This window comes from Ornithorhynchus anatinus, chromosome 21 (genome assembly GCF_004115215.2).
Source record: "Ornithorhynchus anatinus isolate Pmale09 chromosome 21, mOrnAna1.pri.v4, whole genome shotgun sequence".
Taxonomy (NCBI): Eukaryota; Metazoa; Chordata; class Mammalia; order Monotremata; family Ornithorhynchidae; genus Ornithorhynchus; species Ornithorhynchus anatinus.
This window is the reverse complement of record NC_041748.1, coordinates 2,776,268-2,803,530: the sequence shown is the minus strand read 5'-3', so window position 1 is coordinate 2,803,530 and position 27,263 is coordinate 2,776,268. Positions and strand designations below refer to the sequence as shown.

The 27,263-nt window shown below is 63.7% G+C and overlaps 1 pseudogene; it reads right to left on the bottom strand.

Moving 5' to 3' along the window:
* Positions 1-653: 653 nt before the first annotated feature.
* LOC114806157 lies at positions 654-26,873 on the bottom strand (annotated as a pseudogene).
* Positions 26,874-27,263: the final 390 nt, after the last annotated feature.

Here is a 27,263-nt window from a genome sequence, read left to right as displayed (position 1 = left end):
GCCAATCAAAGGCCGGCGCGGGCCGCGTTCCGGCCAATCGGGCGGCAGCCCGCCGACCCGAGCGCGCGGCCGATCGATCGTCGGCCCCAGAGGCCGCCGGCCGCCTCCACCAATCGGGCGGCCGGACGCTGGGGCGCTCAGCCAATCGCGTGGCCGGCAGCAGGTCGACCGATCGGTCGCCCAGCGGCCCATCGACCGCTCGGCCGACCGACCGATCAAGTGGCCAGCAGCCTATCGGCGCAACCAATGGGGCGGCCGGCCGGTCAATCGGTCAGTCAATCCATCGATCGGCCAGTCAATCGAGCGGGCGGTCGATCGATCACGGGACCGGCCGATCGGCCGGTAGCCAGTGGACCCGTCGGCCGGCCGGCCGATCGACCGGCCGATCGCCCGATCACCCGGCCGGCCCGTCGGCCCGCAGCCCGTCGACCGATCGGCCGCGCCGGCGGTTCGGCCGGATCCGCCGCTCGGCCGGTGTCGGTAACGTTGACGGGGACGACGACGACGAGGGCGTTCACGGAGCGCTCGCCGTGCGCCGAGCGGCTCCCCCAGCGCCGGGGGAGAAACCGGTCAGGCGGGACGGACGCGGTCCCCGTCCCGCACGGGGCCGGCTCTCTCGATCCCCGTTTTACAGACGAGGAGACCGAGGCCCGGAGAATAATAACTGTGGTGTTTATTAAACGGTTACTAGGCGCCGGGCACCGTGCTAAACGCCGGCGGGGAGGACGCGAGCCCGGCGGGTGGGCCGCGGTCCCCGTCCCCCTCCGCCGGGCCGACCGGGGCCCAGAGGGGCGAAGCGACCCGGCCGAGGTCCCCCGGCGGACCGGCGGCGGCGGGGGTCGAACCCGGGTCCCCCGACCCGCCCCCGAGCCGGTCCGCCGGCGTCCCGGCCCGGCGCCGGCGTCCACCGAGGGCTCCGACGCCGGACCGTCGCGTCCGACCCGGTCCCCGCTCCGGGTCCGAGGCGGACGGGGAGACCCCGTCCCCGTTCCTCGGCCGAGGAAACCGAGGCACGGGGAGACGCAGAAACCCCGGGGCGCGGTCGGGATCGGCGCCCGGGTCTCCGGGCTCGTCCTTGGCGAGCGCCTGCCGGGGCCCCGGGCCGGGCGCTCGGGAGAGTCCCGGGGATCGCCGGCCCTCCCCCGTCGACCCCGTCGCTCGGGGGGGGGGGGGACCCGACTACTTACCGAGCGCCCGCTCCCCGGGCCCGCGGGGCGCCGGCGCTCACCGAGCGGTCTTCCTCCCCGGTTTTCCCTCGACGCCCCCCCGGGGTCCCCTCCCCCCTCGATCCGCCCCCTCGACTAGGTGAGTCTCGTATAAATATATATATATATATATATATATAATATATGTATATATATACACAACGTCGGTAGGCGTGCGGGCCGGAGGGAACGGGGCCGCCGGCGTCGGCGCCCCCCCGGCCGGCGGGCTCAGCCGTAGTGGTAGACGAAGTCGTAGCTGGTGGGCTCCTTGGGGACGGGCGGCGGGGCCTCGGGGATCTGGATGTTCTCCAGGTCCAGGAGCCGGAGCTTCATCTCCATGCTGAGCAGGGTGTCCAGGTCGGTCTTGGTCAGCTCGCTGCACATCTCCTTGCCCAGCAGGGCGCACAGCCCGTCGATCCAGATGCAGTACTGCGGGGGCGGCGGCGGGGGACGGGTCGCCCGGCCGGACCCCCGCCGGCCCTCCATCTCCCGCCGGTCCATCCCCTCCCTCCTCCTCTCCATCCGCCCACCCGTCACCCATCCCTCCGTCTCCCCTCCACAGTCCCTCCGTCACCCCTCCGTCCCACCCCCCATCCGTCTCTCCGTCCACCCCGCCGTCTCCCTCTCCGTCCGCCCGCCGGCCACCCCTCCGTCCGGAGCTCGTCGATCCCTCCCTCCGTCTCCCCCCCCTCTCCACCCACCCTCCATCACCCGCCCCTCCGCCCCCGTGTCCATCACACCGTCGCCCGACCGCCTCTCCGTCGGTCCGTCCATCCATCCCTCCGTCTCTCCCTCCGCCCGTCCGTCTCCCCCTTTCTATCCATCCGCCCTCCGTCTCTCCGTCCGTCGTCCAACCATCCACCCCTCCGTCCCCCCATCTCTCCGTCCGTCCCTCCGTCTCCCCCTCCATCCACCCACCCCTCCTCCATCTTCCCCTCCGTCTCTCCGTCCACCCGTCCGTCTCTCCGTTGTTCATCCATCCGCCCCTCCCTCCCTCCCTCCATCTCTCCACCCACCGCCCGTCGGGGGATATCTATCGAGCACCGACCGCGTGCGGGGCCTCGGTCTCCCCCACCGTAGAACGGGGCTGGGGGGGGGGTCCGATCCCTGGGACTCCTCTCTGAGGCAAGAGCCCGGAGACTCACCTCGTATTTATTGGGCGCGATGAAGTTGAGCGTTTCGTCGGGATCGTAGAGGATGGAGAAAGCCAGCTCCAACAGCTCCTGAGACGGACGGACGGCGCGGTCTCTCAACCTTCGGTCTGGTTCTCATCCCCGCCCGCCATCTTGAGTTCCTTCCGCCCTCTCCTCCTCCTCCTCCTCCTCCTCCTCTTGCCCCCACGGGCTCCGACCGCCATTTTGAGTCGCTCGTTCCCTCCTCCTCTCCCTCCTCCCTCGGAGTCCGGCCGCCATCTCGAGCCCCTCCCGGCAGCCTCCTCTTCCTCCTCCCTCCGAGTCCGGCCCACCTTCTCGAGCCCCTCCTGCCCACCTCCTCCTCCCCCCGCAGGCTCCGACCGCCGTCTCGAGCCGCTCCTCCGCGCCTCCTCTCCCTCCTCCCGCAAGCTGTGGCCGCCATCCCGAGCCCCTCCCGTCGGTCGGCCTCCTCTTCCTCCTCCCCCTCGACGACCGCCATCTTGAATCGCTCCTCCCCTCCTCCTCTCCCGGACCACGGCCCCGGTGGCCGTCACCCACCTTGTTCTGCTTCAGGGCGCTCTTCTCCCTCATGTGCGGGCAGTCCTTCCGGTGACGATGGCCTTGATGTCGGCCACGGGGACTGGGAGGGAGACAGGAAGCGACCGGTGGCGGGGACGGCCCTCTCCGGGGGTGGGGATGGGGGTCCGGCCGCCCCCCCGGGTCCCCCTCCGTCCCTCCCTCCCTCCGTCCCTCCGTCCCGCTCGCCGGCCCCCCGGGTCGGACGCACTCTTGTCCTGCAGGGCCTCGAAGGTGACCTCCCCATCCGGGCGGTCGTCCAGGTCGCCGTAGTGCAACACTTTGTGATTCAGGGCCAGGCGACAGTACCAGAACCGCTCTGACCGCGAGGAATAATGATAATCACCATTCGATTCTGTCACAGTGGACTAAATACATACTACTGAAATAGACACTAAATATATCACACTAAATGCATACTAGATAGACTAAAAGTATTGTGCTAAACATATACGACCAGTATATACTGATATATACTATTAATATACTAAGTATAATGCATGTTTAAAGGTAAGGGGCAAGGTAGCAGATATAGTACGATCTATTAAAAATATTATAGCGTATAACCATGTCACCATGTCACCGATTAATCACGTCACAATGGACTAAATAAATTCTACCGAAACGCAGACTAAATATATCACACTAAATACATACTAGATAAACGTATCGTGCTAAACGTGTACGACTGGTATATACTGATATCATATACTATAATATACTAAGTATAATGTATAGTTTAAAGATAAGGGGCAATGTAGCAGATATAGTATGATCTGTTAAAAACATTAGAGCGTATAACTATGTCACAATGTCACAGATGAATTACGTCACAGTGGACTAAATAAATTCTACCGAAACATAGACTAAATATAGCAGACCAAATACATACTAGACTAAACGTATCGTGCTAAAAACGTGTACGACTGGTATATACTGATATCGTATACTATAATATACTAAGTATAATGTATAGTTTAAAGATAAGGGGCAATGTAGCAGATATAGTATGATCTATTAAAAACATTAGAGCGTATAACTATGTCACAATGTCACAGATGAATTACGTCACAGTGGACTAAATTCTACCGAAATATAGACTAAATACACCACACTAAATACATACTAGGTAGACTAAGCGTATCGTGCTAAACATGTACGACTGGTAAATACTGATATCGTATACTAAAATATACTAAGTATAATGTATAGTTTAAAGATAAGGGGCAATGTAGCAGATATAGTATGATCTATTAAAAATATTAGAGCGTATAACTATGTCACACTGTCACAGATTAACTACGTCACAGTAGACTAAATAAATTCTACTGAAATATAGAATAAACATAGACTAAATTCATACTCGATAGACTAAACGTATCGTGCTAAACATGTACGACTAGTATGTACTGATATCCTATACTAAAATATACTAAGTATAATGTATATTTTAAAGATAAGGTGCAATGTAGCAGATATAGTATGATCTATTAAAAATATTATAGCGTGTAACGTTTCAGATGGACTGAATATATCATAACCTATTACATATATGGTAAGATATTGCTATTATTAAATATACGAATGTATCACATACATCGTAGGCTAAGCGTCTAACGTTTCAAATGTATTGAATATATACAACCTATTAAATAGTATCATAAGATATCGCTATTATCAAATATACGAACGCATTACGTACGTTATAGACGACGATACATTTCCTAAGCGCTTACTGTGTGCCCGGCGCCGCCGGGGGGGATACGAGCCGACGGGGTTGGACCCGGTCCCCGTCTCCACCCCCGTTTTCCAGAGGAGGGAAACCGAGGCCCGGAGCGGTCGGGAACCGTCAGGAAGCGGGGGCCGTGACTCGCCCGCGAGGGGAGACGGGGGAGACGCCGCCCCCGGCCCCGGCCCCGGCCGCCCTCACCTTGGCGTCGCCGGTTCCCGACCTTCCGAAAGCTTCCCCCCTCGCAGAGCCGGTTCAGTCGCTGCTGCTTGATGAGCTCCAGGATTTCCGGCTGGATCTTCTCCCGGAGCTCCCTGAGGACGGGGGGGGGAGGGGGGGGGGGGGACAGGGACGACGGGGTCGGCGCCTCCTCCGGGCGGCCTCCCCGGATGACCTCCCCTCCCCATCCTCGTCACGGACCCGCCGGGCAGGGGGGATGTGCTGAGCGCCGGTGCCCTCCGCCCTCTGTCGCCCGCCGCCTCGGCCCCCGCGGTCGTTACTTCCGGCTCTCCATCTCCCCTCGGGGAACGCCTCGGCCGGCTCGGGGATCCCGGACCCTCCCGAGCACGCCGTAGGCGCTCAGCAAACACCACCGAGGGTGTGATGGCTCAGCACGGCGCTCAGTACGGCCCGCTGACCGGCCGCTCGGCGCCGGGCTGTCGGCCGGCGCTCGAGAGACCGGTGGTTCGCGCGGTCTGGCGCCCCCGCGGCCGGCCGGCGCTCGGTAGGTAGCCCCGACCGATCGAGGGCTCGGCGTGGAGCTCCGCAGCCGGCGGGCGCTCAGAAGGGAGCCCCGACCGACCGACGGCTCGGTCGAGAGCCCCGCGGCCCGCCGGCCCTCGGGGAGACCGTGCCGAGCGACCGACCGCCGCGGGGGCGCGGGCCGGAGCCCCGGCGGCGGGGGGCCGGCGGGGGGGAGGGACTGACACGATGGCGGCCGACTGGAAGTCGTCCTGGTTGAGGCGCTCGGCCTGGCGCAGGCGGAGGATCTCGGCGTAGCTGAGGCTGCGGAGTCTGCTCTTCAGCTGGTCCAGGGAGTTGGGTCTGGAGGGCAGCGCCCGCGTGATCTGCTCGCGCACCACCTGCATCACCTGCGCGGACCCGCCCCGCCTCAGCCTCCTCCTCCTCCTCCTCCCCGGCCCCGCCGCCGCCCGGGGGACGGAGCTCCGCCGGCTGCGGCGCCGGAGGGGCGGGCGAGGGAAGGGGTTCGGGGGCCGCGGGGGTTCGAGGGGTGGAGGAGACGCGGAGGGTGGGGTCGCGGGTGAGGCACAGAGGGTGGAGGTTCGGGGGGCCGGGGAGGTGACGGGGGAGGGGGCACGGGGGCCGGGGGAGGTGAGGGGACCGGGGGTGCGGGGAAGGTGCGGGGGTGCGGGGGGCGGCGGGGGCCGGGACCTTGTTGAAGTCCTCGGCGGTGGCGCGCATCTCCTTCCACGTCTTGTTGAGCAGCTGGATGCAGACGGCGAAGAGCTCCTCGAAGGCCCGGTCGTGGGTGAAGAACATGGGGTGATAGTCGTTGCGCCCCTCGTTGGCTGTCGGGACAGGGGGTGAGGGGCCGGACCACCGCCCCCCCCCACCCGCCCCCCTCCGTCGTACCGCCCCAACGGCGGCACGGCGCCGGACGGCCGCGTGGCCGGAGGGGGCGGGGCGGGAAGGGGGAAGCCCCGGGGGGGGGGGGGGGGTCCCTCCCCGCCCCTCCGTCGGCGCTCGTATCTATCTACCGAGCGCGGGACACCGGGCCAACCGCTCGGGAGAGTCCCCCAGGGCGGCCCCCGGCCCCGGCCCCCGACGGGCCCGCGGCCTAGGGGGCTCCCTTGGCCTGGGAGACCCGCACGGGGGCCCCGACGGTATTCGCCGGGCGCTTACTCTGTGCCGGGCGATAACAACCGTGACGACGAGGGTGTCGGTTAAGCGCTTACTATGTGCCGGGCGACGTTCTAAGCGCCGGGGGAGACGAGGAGGGAGAGGAGGAGGGGAAGGAAACGGGGAGGGGAGGAGGAGGAGGAGGAAGAGAGGAAGGAAATGGGGCGGGAGGGAGAGAAAAGGGGAAGGAGGAGGAGCAGGAGACGAAGGAGATGGGGAGGAGGAGGAAGAGGAAGGAAATGGGGAGGGAGGGTGGAAGGGAGAGAAAGAGGGGAGGAGGAGGAAGAGAAACGGGGATGGGGAAGGAGGAAGAGAGGAAGGAGATGGGGAGGGAGAGGAGGAAGGAGATTGCAGGGGAGAAAGCGGGGAGGAAGGGGGAGAGAAAAGGGGATGGAGGAGGAGGAGGAGAGGAAGGAGATGGGGAGGGAGGGGACGAGGAGGAGGAAGAGAGGAAGGAGAGGGAGAGGAGGAGGAAGGAGATGGGGAGGGAAAGGAGGAGGAAGGAGATGGGGAGGGAGGGAAAGGAGGAGGAAGGAGAGAGGAAGGAGTGGGGAGGGAAAGGAAGGAGAGGAGGAAGGAGATGGGGAGGGAGGGAGAGAAAAAGGGAAGGAGGAGGAGAGGAAGGAGATGGGGAGGGAGAGGAGGAGGAGGAAGAGAGGAAAGAAACAGGGAGGGAGGAGGGGAGAGAAAGCGGGGAGGAGGAGGAGGAAGGGAGGAGGGGAGAGAAAGCGGGGGGGGGGAGCAACGGGGAAAGAGGAGAGGCAGGAGAGGGAGGGAGAGGAGGAGGAAGAAGAGGAAAAGAGGAAGGAAATGGGGAAGGAGGGAGAGAAGGAGGGGAGGAGGAGGAAGCGGAGAGGAAGGAGAAAGGGAGGGAGAGGAGGAGGAAGAAGGGAGGGAGGCAGGAACAGGGCAGGGAGGAGAGGAGGGAAGGGGAAAGGCGGGGAGGAGCGGAGGGACGAAGAAGGAAGACGACAGGAGACCAAGGAGGAGGGGAAGAGCTTCCTTACCGATTTCTCTTCCTGTCCGTCTCCCCCCCACCCCCGTAAACCCCCAGCTCGTGGGGGGGGGAACGCGTCCGTGCGCCGTTCTCCTGGACTCTCCCGAGCGTTTAATCCAGTGCCCGGGAGCGCTCAATAAATACGACCGGCTGCGGGGAGGAGGGGAGCGGGGGGGGGGGGGGGGGGGCGGGCGCGTCCACTTACGCAGCTCCCCGACCTGCAGGATCTCACAGAGGGCCTTGGTGAGCTCGATGGCTCCGCGCCCGAAGGGACACTCGTGCTTGTCCTCCCGGCTGCTGTTCTCCAGGACGATCTGAGCGGGGGGCGGGCAGCGTCGGAGGGGGGCCCGGGGCGGGGGGGGGGTGGGGGTCCCGCCGGGCCCCGGGGCCGCCCCCCGCCGCTTACCCGGATGTAGGTGTCCTGATGGACTTTGGCCAGGTAGAGCATGTTGTCCAAGGCCAACATCCCCGGAGGGGTCTGGGTGAAGTCCAGCGCCGGGTTGACGTGATTCTGCGACACGCACGGACGCGACACGGGCCGACTCGCGCCTTCTCCCCCCGCGCGCCGGGGCCGAGGCCCCGCCGGGCCCCCCGGGCCGTAGCGGACTCCCCCGGGCGCTCGACAGACCCCGGCGGCTGAGGGTTGCGAGCGTGACCTTCCCGGGCGCTCGGCGCCTAGTAAGCGCTCCAGGAACAGCGCCGACGGGGAAAATGAAGCCCGGCGGCCGGCGTTCGCTCGGTCGTACTTATCGCGCGCTTGGCGTGCGCGGAGCGCCGTGCTGGGCGCTCAGAAAGTAGCGTTGGGCGGCAGGGAGAGACCATCGGGGCCGGGACGGCCGCCGGCCGGACGGCTCGGGGGGACGGGCGGAGGGGAGATGGGGGACGGGGGGACCGTACCGTGAACCCCAACATCTTGTAGTCTTTGGTGTACATCGCTCGGCGCTTTTCCGTGCCGCTGACGGCGCTGGGGTCCGAGTCCGCGTCGAAGGCGATGCGCCGCAGCTCGAAGATGACGTCCCGCTGCGCCTGAGGGGACGGACGGAGGGACGGGAGGGAGGGAGGAGGGGAGGAGGAAGAGGAGGAAGGGGAGGGGAAAGAGGTGGAGAAGATGAAGAGGAAGAGGAAGAAAGGAGGGGGAAGAGACGAGGAGGAAGCCAAGAGGAGGAGGAGGAGAAAGGGGGAGGAGGAAGGGGGGAGGAGGAGGAGAAAGAGGCGGAAGAGGAGGAGGAAGAAGAAGAAAAAGAGGAAGTGAAGAGGAGGAAGGGAAGAGGAGGAGGAAGAGAAGAGGAGGAGGGGAAGGAGGAAGAGGAGGAAGCGGGGAGGAAGAAGAGGGGGAGGAGAAGAGAGGAGGAGAAAAAGGAGGGGAAGGAGGAAGAGGATGAGAAAGCGGTAAAGAAGAGGAGGAGGAGGAGAGGAGGAGGAGGAGGAAGAGGAGGAGGAGGAGGAAGAGGAGGAGGAGGAAGAGGAGGAAGGGGAGGAAGAGAGAGGAGGAGGAGGAGGAGGAGAAGAGAGATGCCCGGTTGGTAACGTGTTCTTTCAAGTGGATGTCAGACTCTGACAAATAACAATGGTAGTATTTCTTAAGCACGTACTACGGGCCCGGCCCCGTGCTGAGCGCTGGGGCCGGACCCGGTCCCCGCCCCCCACGCGTCCCCATCCTGGACGTCCGACTCCCAAACGTGTCCCCGTCCCGGACGTCAGACTCCCACACGCGTCCCTGTCCCGATCCCGGTTCTCCAGGCCGGAGGTGCTCCGTAAACCTTCGCACCGACGCGCTCGACGCCCGTCCGCCGGCTTGGTTTTGGGGTCCGTCTCCCCCGCTTCCGGCCCGCGGGCCCGTCGCCGAGCCGCTCTCCCCGAGCGCTCGGTACAGCGCCCTGCGCAAGGCAGGCGCCCGAGACAGACGACAGCGAACGAGTGAACCAAGTTAGCGACGGAGCGGTCGGCGCCGTCGGCGCCGCCGTCACTCCGACCGTTACCGTCGAGACCGAAGCGGGGTGGCCCGGCGGGCGGCGCCCCGGGCCGGGGGTCCCGGGTTCTAATCCCGGCTCGGGCCGGCCGCGTCCCTTCCCCGGCCTCGGTCCCCGAGAGCGGCCCGGCGCCCGGAACGGCGCTCGGCGCGGGACCGCCGTCGCCCGCGCGGCCGCCCCGGCCGGGGTCTGGGGGGGGCCCGGCGGTCGGGGCGGGGGGGCGGCGCCACCTGGGTCGTTGGGGTCCATCTTGGTCATCATCCGCTCCTCCAGGAGGTTAAAGGTCAGCACCTGGAGCACGTAGAGCTGGTGGGCCATCTCCGTTTTGATCGGACAGTTCCCCCGGATCACGTGCTGCGGGAGGGACCGGCGGGAGGTGAGGGCCGGGGCGGACCCCCAGGCCCGCGCGTCCTGATAACGATTCACGGCGAGGGGACCCGCCCAAGCCCCCACCGTGCGCCGGGCACCGGGCCGAGCGGATGGGGGTCGGCCTCCGGCCCCCCGTTTCCAGAGGAGGGACGGGGCCGAGGTGGGCCGGGGGGCGACCTTCGAACCCGGGACCCCCGGCTAGGCCGCGCCGCGTGGCGGGGAGAGGCCCGGCTGGGGAGTCGGAGGTCACCGCGGGGAGCCCGGGCGGGTCGCCTTCCCTTCCCCGGGCCTCGGTTCCCCCCGTCCGTCCAACGGGATGGAGAGCGGGAGCCCCCGCGGGACGACCCGATCGCCTTCCGTCTCCCCCGGCGCTCGGCACACGGCGAGCGCTTCAAAAATGCGTCGTCGTTATCCCGGCTCTGCCGCTCGTCCGCGGGGTGGACCCTGGGCGGGTCACTTCGCTTCTCTGGGCCTCGGTGACCCCGTGTGGAAAATGGGGACGGAGACCGGGAGCCCCACGGGGGACGACCCGACGACCCCGCATCTCCCCCCGGCGCTCGGGACGGCGCTCGGCACATAGTAAGCGCTTCGCAAGTATCATCCTCCTCATCTTCATTATATCATTATTACTCTCTGGGCCTCGGTTCCCTCATCCGGCAAATGGGGGTGACGCCCCCGAGCCCCACGGGGGACCACCTGACGACCCCGTCTCTCCCCCGGCGCTCAGAACGGCGCTCGGCACGTAGCCGGCGCTTAACCAACACCATCCTCGTTACTATCGCGCGCGCGGCTCGGCGGAAAGAGCCCGGGCTCGGGAGCCAGAGGTCACGGGTTCGAATGCCGGCTCTGCCCCTCGGCAGCCGGGTGACCGCGGGCGAGTCGCTTCACCTCTCTGGGCCTCCGTTCCCTCCTCTGGAAAATGGGGATGAAGACCGGGAGCCTCACGTGGGACCACCCGATCTCCCCAGCGCTCAGGAACAGTGCCCGGCACACAGTGGGCGCTTAACAAACCGCCAACGTGATTGTTTTATTCTTATTCCTCTCCGGGCCTCGGCTGCCTCATCCGGCACACGGGGGGGACGCCCGTGAGCCCCCCGGGGGGGGCGGCCCGGCGGCCCCCGCGTCTCCCCCAGCGCTTACGACGGTGCTCGGCGCATAGTCGGCGCCTCACGGATGCGTTAAAAAACAGACGTGCCGCCTTTATCGCTATTAACCACCGTGTTAGCGAATGTAATATTAATCTAACGCAATCCCGTGAGTACGCTATTAAGATATTATCGAATCCAGAGCTGGATTCAATACGATCGATCGTCATCGACACGGCTTCCGGGCCGCGGGTCCGACCTCCAACCCCGGCCCGCACTCACGTTGAGGATGATGGAGCGCAGGTTGCTTCTGGGCGAAGGCGTTGGCCATGGCCTGCGGAGAGAGGGCGGGCGGGGGGTCGCGGCGGCCGCGTCCCCCCGTCGTCGTCCCGTCCCCCGGTCGCTCCCCCGGGCCTCGGTTCCCCCGTGCACGTGGTGAGCGCTCAACGGGATCCCGACGTTATTCTCCGGGCCTCGGTCTCCTCATCCGTCCAACGGGGATGACGACCGGGAGCCCCCCGGGGGACGACCCGCCGACACCGTGTCTCCCCCGGCGCGTAGTCAGCGCCTCCCAGGTACCGTGATATCACCATTATGCTATTAAGCGCTCAGTACGGTGCTCCGCCCGTAGTAAGCGCTCGGTCAATGCTATCGAACGAATCATCTGCCCCGGGCGAGGGGCCGAGCGCCGAGCGAACGTCTCCTCCCCGCCCCGGGACCGTCGGCGGGCGGGGACGGTCTCTCTCCGTCGCCCGACTGGGCTCTCCGGGCGTTCGGTACGGCGCCCCGCGCCCAGCGAGCGCGACGACGGACGCTGGCCGAGCCGGGGTCTGCGGGCGCTCGCACGGTGGGCGCTCAGTAAGCACGCGGGGACCGACGGCCGGGGGACGTTAGTTACCTGCCGCTGGTCCTTCTGGGGCCTTGAGGAAGAGGGCGTTGATGAGGGCGATGGAATACGTCTGGATCTCCGGTTGGAGCTGCGGGCGGACGGACCCCCGGTCGACGGCCGGCCCCCGGGACTCCCGCCCGCCGGGCCCGGACCCCGTCCTCCCCGGCCGCCGCCCCTTTTAGAGACGCGGGGCGGGCGGCCCGCGGTCCTCCCGGTCCGCGGGGGGGGGGGGGTCCCGGGCCCCCTACTCACACCTGCAGGTGGGCGGTGAGCTGGCCGACGGTGGACCTCCTGGGCGACATTGTGGTAGAGGGTCTGGCTGTTGAGGACGACGCTCTCCAGGATGGCCAGGGACCGCTGCAGGATCGACCCACGTCCACCAGCGGCTGGCTCACGTGCCCGTGATCTGCCCCGGGGGAGGGAGGACGGTGGCTGGCCGGGACCCCCCCGCGCCCCGCCCTCCTCCTCCCCCGCCCCGCTCCGTCCCCCTCGTCCCTTCCTCTCCCTTCACCTCCGTCTCCCGCCCTAGACCCGGCGGCCCCTCGGCGGGCGCGGGCCGGGTCCGTTACGCTACCGTATCGGACTCTCCCAAGCGCCCGGTACGGCGCTCCGCACGCGGGGGAAGCGCTCGCTCAGGCGATAACGCCCGACGTGGGCGGCGTATCCGTGATTTCTCTCTTCCTCGTCCCGTCCGTCTCCCCTCTTAGACCGGAGGCTCCGCGCGGCGCGGGGACGTGTCCGTTTATTATTATACTAGACCCTCCAAGGGCCCGGTACGGCGCTCCGCACGGAGAAGCGCTCGCGCAGTCGATATGCCCGACGTGGGCGCGTATCCGTGATTTCTCTCTTCCTCTTCCCGTCCGTCTCCCCCTCTAGACCGTCGGCTCCTCGTGGGCGGAGGACGTGTCCGTTTACTGTCGTGCTGGACTCTCCCAGGCGCCCGGTACGGCGCTCCGCACGGAGTAAGCGCTCGCTCAATAAATATGCCCCACCGGGACGCGTATCCGTAATTTCTCTCTCCTCTTCCCGTCCGTCTCCCCCTCTAGACCGTCACCTCCTCGTGGGCGGGGAACGGATCCTTCTATCGTCGTACTGGACGCTCCCGAGCGCTCGGCACGGCGCTCTGCACGCAGGAAGCGCTCAACCAAGACAACCGGCAGACTCGGCGCCCACCGGGGCGCCGTACTGAGCGCTCGGGAGCGTCCGGCACGGCTGGGTGGGGGGGGGGGCGGAGGAGCGGGGAAGGCCGCGGGCGGGCGCCCCGCGCCGGAGGCGCTCGGCAAGTAGCGCCCAAGGGCCCCGCACCTGCTTGATGAAATTGACGGAGACCAGGTCCCAGGAGATGATGCCGTGGTCCATGAGCTCGAGGAAGGCGGTGAGGGTGAAGGCCAGCGTCTCGCTGTAGCTGGGCCCCGGGGGAGAAAGGAGGCGGAGGAGAATCGCCGGGGCGTCCGATAAGCGCCCGCTCCGCGCCGGGCTCCGTCCCCAACGCCGCGGGGCTCCCGGCCTCCGCCCCCGCTCTCCGGAGGGGGGAGACCGAGGCCCGGGCGGGAAGGGAACGGGCCGAGGTCGGCCGGCAGGGCCCGGCCCGGCCGGGCCCGCCCGGCGCCCGCCACGTAGTGAGCGCTTAGTAGAGAGCGTCGTCGTTAAAGATCACGAGGCCGCCGCGCGACGCGGCGGCTCGGCTCCCCGCGGCCCTCGCCTTCTCCCCCGGCCTCCCGGATCCCCGGCCCGGCCCCCCGGTGCCCGCCGGGCTCGTCTCATGTCCGCCCGGGGCCCGCCGGGCTCATCTCGTGCCCCCCCGGCTGGTCCCGCGCCCCCCCCGGTGCCCACCGGCCTCATCTCGCACCCCCCCGGTGACCCCGGGCTCGTCTCGCGCCCCCTCGGTGCCCGCCGGGCTGGTCTCGCGCCCCCCAGGTGCCCGCCGGGCTGGTCTCGCAGCTCCTTGGTGCCCACCGGGCCAGTCTTGTGTCCCCCCAGGGCCCGCCGGGCTGGTCTCGGTGCCCACCGGGCTCACCTCGCACCCCTTGGCGCCCGCGCGGGCTAGTCCGTGCCCCCCGGTGCCCACCGGGCTCGTCTCGCACCTCCTTGGTGCCCGCCGAGCTCATCCCGTGCTCCTCCGGTGCCCACCGGGCTCGTCTCGCACCTCCTTGGTGCCCGCCGAGCTCATCCCGCGCCCCCCCGGTGCCCGCCGGGCTGGTCCCGCACCTCCCTGGTGCCCGCCGGGCTGGTCTCGCGCCTCCCCGGTGCCCGCCGGGCAGGTCCCGCGCCGCCCCCGGTGCCCGGCCCTCCCGCCCCCGCCCCCGGCCGGCCCCGGGACGTACTGGGAGAGGAGCTTGGCGCCGCCCTCGACCAGGCGGGTGAGCACGGCGATGCCCTCCATGTTGATGAACTCGGTGGCGAAGGTGACGTCGGCGGACAGCTTGGCCAGCTCCTTCATGGCCTCCAGCCGCGGCTCCGTGTGCGAGGACTGGATCCGGTCCAGCAGCTGGCGGGCCGCCCGCGACTGCCGGGAACGCGTCCGAGGGAGGGGGCGGGGGGCGGGGGTCAGGGGCCGTCTGCGGGTAAAACTGTCTCCCCCCTTCTAGCCCGGGAGCCCGTCGTCGGGCAGGACTTGTCTCTGTTGCCTAACTGTCCTTTCCAGGCGCTCGGTACAGCGCTCTGCACCCAGTAAGCGCTCAATAAATACGACTGAACGAATGAATGAGCGAGCGAATGTCCGTCTCCCCGTTCTAGCCGGGAGCCCGTCGTCGGGCAGGGATGGTCTCTCTCCGGTGCCGAACCCTCCTTCCCAAGCGCTCAGTACAGCGCTCTGCACGCGGTAAACGCTCAATAAATGCGACCGAATACAACTGAATGAATGAGTGAATGTCCGTCTTCCCCGTTGTAGCCCGGGAGCCCGTCGTCGGGTAGGGATGGTCTCTCTCCGGTGCCCAACCGTCCTTCCCAAGCGCTCAGTATAGCGTTCTGCCCTCAGTAAGCGCTCGATAAATGCGGCTGAATGAATGAATACAAGTGAATGAACGAATGAGTGTCTCCCCCGTTCCAGCCCGGGAGCCCGTCGTCGGGCAGGGATGGTCTCTCTCTCTCTGGTGCCAGACTGTCCTTACCAAGCGCTCAGTACGGCACTCTGCCCTCTGTAAGCACTCGATAAATACGACTGAATGAATGAATGAATGAATGAATGAGCGAGCGAATGTCCGTCTCCCCCGTTCTAGCCCGGGAGCCCGTCGTCGGGCAGGGATCGTCTCCCTTCAGGGCCCAACTGTCCTTCCCAAGCGCTCGGTACAGCGTTCTGCCCTCAGTAGGCGCTCAATAAATAAGACTGACTGACTGAATGAATGAATGAATGAATGAGTGTCCGTCTCCCCCCTTCTAGCCCGGGAGCCCGTCGTCGGGCAGGATGGTCTCTCTCTGGTGCCGAACTGTCTTTCCCAAGCGCTCGATATAGCCCTCCACACACAGTGAGCGCTCAGTAAATACAACAGAATGAATGAATACGATTGAGTGAATGAACGAACGTCTCCCCCGTTCTAGCCCGGGAGCCCGTCGTCGGGCAGGGCCGGTCTCCCTCTGGTGCCCAACTGTCCTTTCCAAGCGCCCAGTACAGCGCTCTGCCCTCAGTAGGCGCTCGATAAATACGACCGAACGAATGAATAAGTGAACGAGTGAACGTCTGTCTCCCCCCTTCTAGCCCGGGAGCCCGTCGTCGGGTAGGGATCGTCTCTCTCTGGTGCCGAACTGTACTTTCTAGGCGCTCAGTACAGTGACCTGCAGATCTGCACAGTAAGCGCTCAATAAATACGACCGACCGACTGAATTCCCCCCCTCCTCTCGCCTGTCAGCGCCTCGTGGGCAGGGATCGGGTCCGCCGACGCCGTTTCAGACCAGCGGTCGGCGAGCGCTCAGTAAATAGCGCCGACTGGCTTCCGCTCCCGTCCGTCTCTAGACCGCGACCTCGTCGTGAGCTCCGTCCAGTGCTCCGCCCAAGGCGAGCGCTCAGTAAATAGCGCCGACAGGCTTCCGCACACTTCCGTCTCTAGGTCCCCGCCCCTTCGACCCCCTCCTCCAACCCGGGTGCGAGGGGGAGCCGCCTCGGCCTCCGCCTCGACCTCCCTCCGGGGCCGGGGGACGCGACGTACCGGGGACACGGCCCAACTGCAGGATGGTGCCGTTCTTGATGTCGCTGCGGGTCTGGCCCGGACCAGGGGGAAGAGAGGCGTTCAGGAGGTGGCGGGCGGTGGTCGCCGGCCGCCTTCCGCTACCCCGGCAGCTCCTCGAGGGCGGGGCCCGCCCCACCGACTCGACCGGACTCCCCCCCGAGCGCTCAGTACAGTGCTCTGCACCCGGGAGACCGGAGGCTCCACCCGGGCAGCGATCGGGCCTACGCTCGGTCTGCTGGACTCCCCCCGGGCGCTCAGACCGGCGCTCCGCACACCGTAGACCGGCAGCTCCCCGAGGGCCGGGATTGGGTCCGCTGACGCTACGGGACCCTCCCCGGCGCTCAGCGCAGCGTCCGGCGCACGGGAGGTGGCGGCTAAAGGCTCCTACGGGCGGCGTCTTCCCCGCCCCCCGCCTTCCCGGGGCCCCGGGTGGCGGGGTTAGGGATTTGGGGGGACGCTGGGGGGACGGCGGGGGCCGAGGGTCAGAGGTCAAGGGGTGAGGATCCAGAGGGCAGTCTGTCTGGGGGTCGGGGGTCATGGGGTGAGGGTCAGGGGTCTTGGGGGGGGTGTCCGGGGGTGAGGAGTCTGGGGGTCAGAGGTCACGGGGTGGTGGGTCCAGAGAGCAGACTGCCCGGGGTCAGAGATTAGACTGTAAGCCCGTCAAACGGCAGGGACTGTCTCTATCTGTTGCCGACTTGTTCATCCCAAGCGCTTAGTACAGTGCTCTGCACATAGTAAGCGCTCAATAAATACTATTGAATGAATGAATGAATGAAAGAGACCACGGGGTGGGAGTCCAGAGGGCAGGCCGTCTGGGGTCCGGGGGGGGGGGGGGGCGAATGTCCAGGGGGTGAGAGGTCACTGGGTGGGGGGTCCAGGGCGCAGACCGTCTGGGGGTCTGGGGGCAACTGTCTGGGGGTGAGAGGTCACGGGGCGGGGGGTCCGGAGGGTAGAATGTCTGGGGCCGGGGGGGAGCCAAGGGAGTCAGAGGTCACGGGGTGGGGTGGGGCGGTTCAGGGCGCAGAGTGTCTGGGGGCCCGGGGGGGGCCGAGTACCTAGAGGGTCAGAGGTCACGGGGCGGAGGTCCAGGGGGCAGGGATCTGGGGGTCAGAGGTCACGGGGTGGGAGTCCGGAAGGCAGACCATCCGGGAGGGGAGGGGGTGTCTAGGGGGTCAGAGGTCACAGGGTGGGGGGGGGGTCCAGGGCGCAGCCCGTCTGGGAGTCCGGGGGGCGACTGTCTGGAGGTCAAGGGGCGTTGGGGGGGGCCGGGGGGGGGGGGGGGTCCCACCTGCTCGGTGATGTAGAGCTGAAGGCCGTCGGCGTAGCGAAGCGTGTAGAACTCCGGGTTCGGCAGGGACCACCTGGCCGGCGGCGGGACGCACGCACGCACGCGGCTCAACCGGGGGACCCCCGGGGACCCCGCCCCCCACCCGCCTCTGGGGTCTCCCCTCCGGCGCCCGTCACCCAGGGACCGCCCCCCACCCCCCCCGACCCCCTCCCCGGGGGGCGGATCCGGGGGTCCCGGGATGGGGGAGACGCCCCCGCTTACCCGTCGCACACCTCCTTGATGATGGAAGCCAGGGGCCGCTTCTGCGAAAGGAGACGGACGGGGGGGCGGGACATCGCGCGCCGCTCCGCTCGCCCGCCGGGATCCCTCCGGTCCCCCCCCCCGACGCGGTCACGGCCTCGAGGACTGAGGGTCCCATGTAGCGCGAGAAGCCTTTTTGGGGGGTCCCCCTTCCCCGCCACACGGGAGTCGGATTCTCCCGGCGCTCAATCCAGCGCGCGGGGGGGAATAATAATAATAACGATTCATCCGATCGTATCTCACTCAGCCTTATTTATTGAGCGCTTCCTGGGTGCCGAGAGTTGGATTAATATCCGTTAGGCTGTAAGACCCCGGCGGGGGGGGGGGGAGGAAAGACGTCGGCTAACACTACCGGACTCTCCGCGGACGGGAGGGATCGGGTCCCCTGAGCGTACTGGACTCCCCCCGGTGCCCCGCCCACGGCAGGACCCGTCGGCTCCCCGGGGCGGGGACCGGGCCTCCTGATTTCAGCGGCCTCTCCCGAGCGCTCAGCCCGGCGGCGAGAGCCGGTCGGCCCGTATCCGCCCCGGCGGCCGGTACGGCGCCGGGCCCGTGGTAAGCGCCCGGCGGACGGCGCGGGGGTTACCCTGAGGCGGGGAGGGCCTCACCTGGTCAATCTCCAGGAGCTGGGCGTTGGTCCCGGGCCATTCTATGGCCACCTTGACGATGTCGGACGGGGGCGGCATGTTCTCCGGACGCTTCCTGGACGCCCGGCACGTTCCCTGCGGCCACAGAGCCGGGATTAGAACCCAGATCCTCTGACCCGGCCCCGGCGCCACTTCCCTTTCGGCCGAGCCGCTCCCCTCACCCCCGTTTCCCAGAAGGGGAAGCCGAGGCCCAGGGTCGCCCAGCGGACGGGCCACGGAGCCGGGATTGGAACCCGCGGCCTCTGACCCGCCCTCTTCCAGCCCCCCCCCCCCCCGTGTCCCAGCGGGGGAAACCGAGGCCCGGAGAAGCGGAGCTCCTCGCCCCGGCTCACCCAGCGGGCGGGCGCCGGGATCAGAACCCGGACCCTCCTGCGCCCCCCACCCCCCGCTGCAGGCCGAACAAGTTCCGCCTCAGTTTCCCCCGGGGGGGGGGGGGGAAGGGCTGGGCCTGACCCCCGGGGTCACCTCGCTTCCATTTCGGTTTGAGAAAAGAAGAGGAAACGGAAACGAAAGCGCCTCGAGGCCGGGGAAAACGGGCCCGTCCTCTCGGGCCGGGGGGGGGAGACTGAGGCGGGGGGAAGTCGGGGGGCGGGGGGGCTCCCCTCTTTGGGACCCTCCCCTCCCCCCAGGAGACGAGGCCCCGTCCCTTAAGCTCCTCCGGCCCTAAGGGAAACCTCCGGAGCCAAAACCGACCGAGAAAAACCACAGATCGTGTCTGCCGACTGTGCTGGACGCTCCCAGGCGCTCAGCAGAGTGCTCCGCACAGAGTAGGCCGGAAGCTCCTCGAGGGAAGGGGTGGGGTCTACTCTACCGTCCCGGACTCTCCCAGGCGCTCAGCAGAGTGCTCCGCACACAGTAGGCTGGACGCTCCCGGAGGGAAGGGGTGGGGTCTACTCTACTGTCCTGGATTCTCCCAAGCGCTCAGTTTCCCTGTTTCTCCGCCGTCTCTCTTCCAACTCTCCCCGTCCCTGTCTCCCTGTTCTCCCTCTGACTCAGTTTCCCTGTTTCTCCGCCGTCTCTCTTCTCTTCCAGCTCTCCCCGTTCCTGTCTCCCTGGTCTCCCTGTGACTCTCTCTCGTCTCTGTTTTTTGTCTCTGCTTCTCTCTGCCTCTCCCCGCTCCCGTCTCCCTGTTCTCCCGCTGACTCAGTTTCCCTGTTTCTCTGCTGTCTCTCGTTTTTGTCTCTCTGCCTCTCTATTCCCCTCTGCCTCTCCCCGTTCCCGTCTCCCTGTTCTCCCTCTGACTCAGTTTCCCCACTTCTCCGCTGTCTCTCTTTCATCTCCGTTTCTCTCTCCCTGTTCTCCCCGACTCCGCTTCCCCGTTTCTCTGCTGTCTCTCCTGTCTCTTTTTTGTCTCTCTGCTTCTCTTTCTTTGCCTCTCCGTCTCTCCCCGTTCCTGTCTCCCTGTTCTCTGACTCAGTTTCCCCGTTTCTCCGCCGTCTCTGTCATCTCTCTCTCCGTTTCTCTCTCCCTGTTCTCCCCCCGACTCTGTTTCCCCGTTTCTCTGCTATCTCTTGTCTCTTTTTTGTCTCTCTGCTTCTCTTTCTTTGCCTCTCTGTTCTTTTCCGTCTCTCCCCGTTCCCGTCTCCCCGTTCTCTCTCTGACTCTGTTTCCCTGTTTCTCTGCCATCTCTCTCTCTCTCTCTCTTTTGTCTCTCTTTCATCTGTTTCTCTTTGCCTCTGTTTGTCTCCCTGTCTCTCTGCTGTCTCTCTCTGTTCCTCTCTTTCTCTCCCCATCCCCGTCTCCCTGTTCTCCCTCTGACTCTGTTTCCCTGCTGTCTCTCTCGCTTTTATCTCTCCCTGTGTCTCTTTGACTCTCTGTTCATCTCCCTGGTCTCCCTCTGACTCTGTTTCCCCTTTTCTCTGCTGTCTCTCTCTCTCTTCTGGCTCTCTCTTTCATCTCTTTCTGCTTCTCTCTGACTGTCTCTCCCCGTTCCTGTCTCCCTGTTCTCTCTCTGACTCTGTTTCCTTTTCTCCGCTGTCTCCCTCTGTCTCTCTGCTGTCTCTGTCTCCCTTTTATCTCTCTCCGTTCCTCTCTGTCTCCCTGTTCTCTCTCCGACTCTCTTCCTTTTCTCCCTCGGACTCGGTTTCCCTGTTTCTCTCTCATCTCTCCCTTCCGTCTCTCTCTGTTCCTCTCTGGCTCCCTGTTCTCTGTTCCTTGTCTCCCTCTGACTCGGTTTCCCTGTTTCTCTCTGTCTCTCTCTTTTGTCTCTCTCGCTTTTGTCTCTCTCTGTTCCTCTCTGGCTCCCTGTTCTCTGTTCCTTTTCTCCCTCTGACTCGGTTTCCCTGTTTCTCTCTGTCTCTCGTCTCTCGCTTTTGTCTCTCTCTGTTCCTTTTCTCCCTCTGACTCGGTTTCCCCGTTTCTCCGCTGTCTCTCTTCTGTCTCTCTCTTTTGTCTCTCTTTCCCATCTCCAATCAGGGACTGCCCCTCTTTATTGCTGTATTCTACTTTCCAAGCGCTCAGTCCAGTGTTCTGCACAGTGAGCGCTCAATAAATACGACTGAATTAATCTGTCCCCACGGCACCTACATATATAGCTGTACGTTACCGTGATCGATTTATTTATCTATTTATTTAGTCAGTCACCTGTATTAACATCTGTCTCCCGCTCTGGACTTTAAGCTTGTAATGGGAAAGGAATGTATCTGTTACTATATTAGACTCTCCCAAGGGTTTATGACAGTGCTTTGCCCCCAATAAGCGCTCAATAAATACAATTAAGTGAGTTTCTCTGCTCTTTCTGCCTCAGTTTCTTTGTTCTCTCTCTCTCCATTTCTCTGTGTCTCTGCTGTCTCTCTGTTCTCTCTCCGTCTCCCTAGTTCTCTGCTGTCTCTCTGTATCTCTGCTCTCTCTCTATCTCTGCTCTCTCTCTCCCTAGATCTCCGCTGTCTCTCTGTCTCCTTATATCTCTGCTCTCTCTGTCTCCCTAATTCTCTCTCTCTCTCTCCCTACATCTCTGCTCTCTCTCTGTCTCCCTAGTTCTCTGCTGTCTCTCTGTCTCCCTAGTTTTCTCCAGTCTCTGTCTCCCTATGTCTCTGCTCGCTTTCTCTGTCTCCTTAGCTCTCTGCTGTCTCTCTCTGTCTCCTTATCTCTCTGCTTTCATCTGTCTCCCTAGTGTTCTGCTGTTTCTCTGTCTCCCTCTATCTCTGCTCCCACTGTCTCTGCTCTGTCTCCCTAGTTCTCTGCTGTCTCTCTGTGTCTCTGCTCTCCCTCTTCCTAGTTCTCTGCTGTCTCTCTCTATCTCTGTTGTCTCTCTGTCTCCCTATATCTCTGCAGTCTCCCTAGTTCTCTGCTGTCTCTGTCTCCCTATATCTCTGTTGTCTCTCTCTGTCTCTGCTGTCTGTCTCCCTAGTTCTCTGCTGTCTCTCTGCCTCCCTATATCTCGGCTCTCTCTTCCTAGTTCTCTGTTGTCTCTCCCTGTCTCCCTATATCTCTGCTCTCTCTGTCTCCCTAGTTCTCTGCTGTCTCTCTGTCTCCCTATATCTCTGTTCTCTCTCTCTGCCTCCCTATATCTCTGCTCTCTCTCTGTCTCCCTAGTTCTCTGCTGTCTCTCTGTCTCCCTATATCTCTGCTCTCTCTGTCTCCCTATATCTCTGTTCTCTCTCTGTCTCTCTAGTTCTCTGCTGTCTCTCTGTCTCCCTATATCTCTGTTCTCTCTCTCTGCCTCCCTATATCTCTGTTCTCTATCTCTGTCTCTGCTCTCTGTCGTCTCTCTGTCTCCCTATATCTCTGTTCTCTCTCCCTCCCTATATCTCTGTTCTCTCTCTCTGTCTCTGCTCTCTGTCTCTCTAGTTCTCTGCTGTCTCTCTCCCTCCCTATATCTCTGTTCTCTCTCTGTGTCTCTGCTCTCTGTCTCCCTATTTCTCTGCTATCTCTCTGCCTCCCTATATCTCTGCTCTCTCTCTGCTGTCTCTCTCCGTCTCCCTGTGTCTCTGCTCTCTCTCCCTCTGTCTCTGGCCTCTGCCTCCCCGTCTCTCACCTTCTTCCTCCGTCTCCCCCTCCTTCTTCGCTCCCCGTCTCTCCCCGTCTCCGTCTCTCGGCGGCCGCACGGGGGGCAGCCCGGCCTCCCCCCGGCTCCACCGCCCCCGCCCGCCCGCGAGACCTTCAGCGGGTCGCTCGACTTGTCTTTGCCTCGGTCTCCCCCTCCGGTCTCCCCACGAGAGAGCCCGGGCCCGGGTTCGAATCCCGGCTCCCCCCCCCCCCCGTCCGCCGCGTGACCTCGGGCCGGTCGCTTCCCTTCTCCGGGCCCCGGTCCCCTCCTCCGGAAGACGGGGTTGAGGACCGTGAGCCCCACGGGGACCCGATTATTCTGCACCTCCCCCAGCGCTCAGTACACTGGCACATGGTAAGCGCTTCCCTTAGCTGTGTGACTCTGGGCAAGTCACAACCTCTCTGGGCCTCGGTGACCTCATCTGTCCAATGGGGATGAAGACCGTGAGCCGCCACCCGATCGCCTTGTATCTCCCCAGCGCTCAGAACAGTGCTTGGCACGTAGTAGGCGCTTAAATACCGTAACGATCATTAACGGACGCCATCGTCATTAGAGAGCGCTCAGTACGTGCCTCTGATGGGCCGATATATATATTTTATTAAAATCCGCCCCCCTCTAGACCGTCAGCTCGCCGGGGGGGGCAGGGCGGCTGCCGACTCCGCCGGACAACCCTCTCCCAAGCGTTTAGTGCAGCGTGCCGCGCAGCGGAGGCACTCGACAGATACCGGGCGGCCAGCCGACGGTACGTCTTGAGCGCTCGCCGCGTGCGCGGCGCTGTGCTAAGCGCCGGGGGGGAGTCCAACGGATCAACAGGCCCCATCCCCCGCCCACGACGGGTCTCGAGGACGGCGCCGATCGATCGATCGATCGATGGCCGATCGATCGCCAGACGGAACTAGGCCAGGCCCCCCCGGCCCCTCCCTCCGCCGCATTTCACCCGCCGCCTTCCTCATTCCTCCGCCCAAAAGGGAACCACCGAGTCAGATCCGGCGGCGGGAACTTCCCCGTGAAAAATCACCGGGCCTCGGTTTCCTCATCTGCCCCGTGGGGACTGTAATAAGAAAAGCGACGGCATTTGGGAAGCGCTCACTAGGTGCCCGGCACTGTTCTGAGCGCCGGGGGAGAGGCGGGGTCAACAGGCGGTGCCCCGTGGGACTCACGGTCTCCCTCCCCATTTTATTATTATTATTACGGTATTTGGGAAGCGCTCACTATGTGCCGAGCACCGTTCTAAGCACCGGGGCAGATACAAGGTCATCAGGTGGTCCCCCGGGGGGCCCACGGTCTCCCTCCCCATTTTATTATTGATATCACGGAATTTATTAAGCGCTTACTACGTGCCGAGCACTGTTCTAAGCGCTGGGGGAGACACCGGGTCATCAGATTGTAATAATAATTATGATGTTGGTATTTGTAAGCGCTTACTACGTGCAGAGCACCGTTCTAAGCGCCGGGGGAGATCCGGGGTCGTCCCGGGTCGCCCCACGCGAGGCTCCCGGTTCATCCCCATTTTCCAGATGAGGTCAGTGAGGCCCGGAGAAGTGAAGCGACTCGCCCACGGTCCCCCAGCTGACAAGGGGCCGAGCCGGGATTCGAACCCCTGACCTCTGACTCCCAAGCCCGGGCTCTTTCCGCCGAGCCGCGCCGCTTCTCTCCCACGAGGGGCTCCCGGTCTTCACCCCCGTTTTAATAATAATAAGGGTGGCATTTGGGAAGCGCCTACTCTGTGCCGAGCACCGTTCTAAGCGCCGGGGGAGAGGCGGGGTAGCAGGGGGTCCCCCCGGGGCTCGGGGTCTTCATCCCCGTTTGACCGATGAGGAAACCGAGGCCCAGAGCAGCGACCGGTCCGGAGTCGCCCGGCTGACGAGCGGCGGAGGCGGGATTCGAACCCAAGACCCCCGCCTCCCAGGCCCGGGCTCGGTCGGCTAAGCCGCGCGCCGCCTCCCCGTCCCCCCTCATCTTAGAAGGGGGTTCCCGGCGGGGGCGGGGGCTCTGCCTGACCCGATGACCTTCCACCTCCCCCCGCCCCGGCGCCCAGTACAGCGTTCACCGCATAGTAGGCGCGCAGCGGAAACCACGAACCATCTTCCGCTGGCCGCGGTTCTCTCCCCCCACCCCGGCGTTCACGCCTCCTCCGGGGGGCCTTCCCAGACCGAGCCCGCGGCCCCCGCCTGGGAGCCCCGTCCTTCGATCCGGCGGCGCTTACTGGGCGCCTCCGGGCCGCGGGCCGCCGTATTAAGCGCTTGGGAGGAGACGACGCCAGAGATTCGGGGAGGGAAGGGGTTCAGCACTTGATATTAAGCACTGCGAATCGGCAGGTCCCGGGTTCTAATCCCGGCTCCGCCCCTCGCCGGCCGGGTGACCTCGGCCCGGTCACTTCCCTTCTCGCGGCCTCGGTTGCCTCCTCTGGAAAATGGGGCTGGAGACCGCGAGCCCCAAGGGGGACTGGGTTCAACCCCATTAGTTTGTAGCCACCCCAGCGCTTAGTACAGTGCCTGGCACATAGTAAGCGCTTAACAAATAACAACACCATCATTATTATTATTGATATTCACCCCCAGCCCGGTCCTCCAAGCGCTCAGCACAGAATATTCATTCACTCATTCAATTCTACTTATTGAGCAGCGCTTAATACAGTGCCCACCGTGCTTAGTACAGTCCCTGGCACACAGTAAGCGCTTAACAAATACCAACACCATCATTATTATTATTGATATTCACCCCCAGCCCGGCCCTCCAAGCGCTCAGCACAGTATATTCCTTTACTCATTCAATTCTACTTATTGAGCAGCGCTTAATACAGTGCCCACAGCATCTAGTTCAGTGCCTGGCACATAGTAAGCGCTTAATAAAGCCCATCATCATTATTATTATTGATATTCACCCCCAGCCCGGCCCTCCAAGCGCTCAGCACAGTATATTCCTTTACCCGTTCAATTCTACTTATTGAGCAGCGCTGATTACAGGGCCCACAGCGTCTAGTACAGTGCCTGGCACATTGTAAGCGCTTAACAAATGTCATCATTATTACCATTATTAATGTTCAATCCCAGCCCCACCCTTGACGGCCCTTAGGTGCTCAGTACATTCCTTCCTTCCTTCCTTCCCCTGTATTTATTGAGCGCTTACTGCGTGCAGAGCACCGGACTAATTGAGCAGCGCTTAACACAGGGCCCCCGGTGCTTAGCACAGTGCCTGGCACGTAGTAAGCGCTCCACAAATACCACAAGTATGATCGTTATTGAAAGTCACCGCAGCCCTGCCCTCCACGGCCCTTAGGTGCTCAGTACGGTACATTCATTCAGTTCCATGTATTGAGCAGCGCTTAGTACGGTGTCTGGCACGTAGTAAGCGCTCCACAAATACCACAATTATTATCATTATTGAAAGTCACCGCAGCCCCTAGGAGCTCAGTACAGCACATTCATTCAGTTCAGTACATTCATTCATGCCTTCAGTTCTATGTATTAAGTGGCGCTCAGTACAGTGTCTGGCACATAGAAGGGGCTTCACAAATACCTTATTAATATTTTTATTCCCCCCAGCCTCACCCTCCACAGCTCTTAGGTGCTCAGTACAGCACATTCATTCAGTTCAGTACATTCATTCATGCCTTCAGTTCTATGTATTAAGTGGCGCTCAGTACAGTGTCTGGCACATAGAAGGGGCTTCACAAATACCTTATTAATATTTTTATTCCCCCCAGCCTCACCCTCCACAGCTCTTAGGTGCTCAGTACAGCACATTCATTCATTCAGCTCAGTACATTCATTCATGCCTTCAGTTCTATGTATTAAGCGGCGCTCAGTACAGTGTCTGGCACATAGAAGGGGCTTCACAAATACCCATCCTCATTATTATCCTCATTATTGATATTTATTCCCCCCAGCCTCACCCTCTGCAGCCTTTAGGCGCTCAGTACAGCACATTCAGGACAGTACATTCATTCATGCCTTCAGTTCTACGGATTAAGCGGCGCTTAGTACAGTGTCTGGCACACAGAAGACGCCTCACAAATACCCACTATTATTATTAATTATTATTATTATTGCTATTTATCCCCCCCAGCCCCGCCCTCCACAGCCCTCAGGCGCTCAGTCCAGCCCATGCATTCATTCATTCGCTCCCAAGAAGCGCTCAACAAGGAGCCCAATTATTAGAATCAGCCCCGCCACGAGGCCTGTTATTTTCCGGGCCTCAGTTTTCCCACCTGGAAAATGGGGGTGAAGGCGGGGAGCCTCGTCTATCGATTCCCCCAGCGCTTGGCACCTAGTAAGCGCCTAACGGCTGCCCGCATTATTCATGATGATGATGATGAATAAAAGCATCGTCGGCGCTTTCCCTCCCCCCCCCCCGATGATTCTCCCGACGGTGATGATTATTATTAATGCGATTAATAAAATGTGGGGGTGAGGCCCGCCGACCCCGCCCCTCCCCCCCCCCCGCCCCGCGCTTCGAAGGGCGCTTAGCACAGAGTCGGCGCTTCCCAACCCCCGGAGTGAATGAATGAATGCTTGAGGGAATGAATGAATGAGTGGAAGATGGAAGGGGAAGGAAAGGCCTCGTAGAAGGGGGAGGGGAATCCCGCCCGCCCGCCCGGGGCCCTCTCCTCACCGGCACCCGCGGCCTGCGCCTGCTCCCGCTGCGGCGGAGACTCTTCGGCCTCGGCCTCGGCCCCGGCCCTGGACCCGCCCCCAGAGGCCCGCCCCGCGCGCCCATTGGTCCGCCCAGCCGTCAATCGGCCATACCCGCTCCCCATTGGTCGCCCCCGCGGGGAGGGGGCGGGGCCGATTCCTGAGGCGCCCCGCGCTCCCATTGGTCCGCCCGGACGTCAATCGGCCATCCTCGCTCCCCATTGGTGGCCTCCGCTGGGCCCTCGGGGGAGGGGGCGGGGGCGACTCTCTAAGGCGCCCCGCGCTCCCATTGGTCCGCCCGGACGTCAATCGGCCATCCTCGCTCCCCATTGGTGGCCTCCGCTGGGCCCTCGGGGGAGGGGGCGGGGCGTCTCTGAGGCGCCCCGCGCGCCCATTGGTCCGCCAGGCCGTCAATCGGCCATCCCCACTC